We start from the raw sequence: 1,534 nt of genomic DNA on the forward strand, positions 1-1,534 counted from the left end.
GTACTTTCTTTTGAACCCCTAAGAGTGCAAATAGTTCAATTTTGAAACTTTTAATTTTTAAGATTTTTGTCGAAATTTTGAGCGATTTTCGGATTAATTGCTAATAACTTCGAAATTATTGACGCTAGTCCTTTTTCAACTCGCTGGGACACTCTGTATATCTGTTACTAAAGAGCTATCTTGAATAAAAATAAAAAAAATTTAGTTGGCCAATAATTTTGAATTTGGTGTAGAAACTTAGATTCTGAACAACCTTTCTTACAAAATTTTTGGCGTATTTACAAAACAAAAACGGCGCCACTGCGTTCATTATCCAATAACAGTTCTCCTGTTTGCTAAAGTTGCACTAAAAAATTAATTTCGGGGTTGAATAAAGTGATAAATGAGTATAAACGAGCTTTTGGATCGTGGTGTGTGGATGTCGACGTTGTACGATTTCTCTTACTCAATGTTGGTGGTGCTGCATATGAAGATTGATTGCATAAAAAGACTAAATACGGTGTGCAGTGCTTTATTGATAGCGTCTGGCCACTTAATAAACTTTAGCCTAGACTCTATACATCAAGTCGGTTACGCTACCGCCGCCACCACCGCCACCACCGCCTTTTGTAAACTTTCAGACTGGATTATAAACATATTATGGGCGAAAAGTGCATTAGAGTGAACGATGCATTTTATTTCGTTGCATTTGAATCGGGAATTATCCTTTCGGCTTCCAGAAATCAAGTCTCCATGTCAAATTTCAAATTTTTTGACAAATAGAATTTTTTCCATGTTTTTGGTATCTTATCGTACTTGAAATTTTTCTGTGGGACGCGATTCTGACACACCATGTATAATGATAATTAAATTTGCTAACACCGAAAACTTCTGAAATATCAAAACTGCAAAAATTTCGCTATTAATAGACAAGGAGAGGAAAAAAAATCTAATAACTGAATAATAATTTGTATTCTTTGCCCAGCTTCCTGAAAATTTTGCGAACAGTGTTGCCAGATCTGGTGATTTTCATGCTAGTCTGGTGATTTTTTTGGAAATGAAAAAAAGTGTTCAAACTTGATTATTTTGCAAAAATTTCTTTACAAAATCGAAAAACCACATACTTGTCAAAAGTGACAATTTAATTTTTTGAATGCTTTAGTTGGTTAATTAATTTCGTTAAAAACAAGTCCACAAATTCAAGAAAATTGATCAAAAACGAAGTTATTTTTAGCAAAATTATCACAAAAATAAGACAAGAAATCGAAAAATCAACAAATTAAGACAAAAATTAGATTATTTTTATGTATCTGACCTAAAATGTCAAGTTTTTTGCGGCATTTCGCTTGAGCAAAACAAAACAACAAAAAATTTGGTAATGAATTATACAATTTTTGCATTTCTTAAGCGTTTTGGCACGTTTTTTTGGATAACACCAACACCACTGGTTTTCCTGAAACTCCTCCCAAAGGCTGTGCTAATTTTTCTTTTTTTTTCAATGTATCATTGTATCAAGTTGTTGATAGTATGAAAAAAAGAGAAAGAAGAAGAAGAA

This window comes from Tribolium madens, unplaced genomic scaffold (genome assembly GCF_015345945.1).
Source record: "Tribolium madens isolate multiple individuals breed KSU strain unplaced genomic scaffold, Tmad_KSU_1.1 Scaffold_91;HRSCAF=231;Tcas5.2_LG7, whole genome shotgun sequence".
Taxonomy (NCBI): Eukaryota; Metazoa; Arthropoda; class Insecta; order Coleoptera; family Tenebrionidae; genus Tribolium; species Tribolium madens.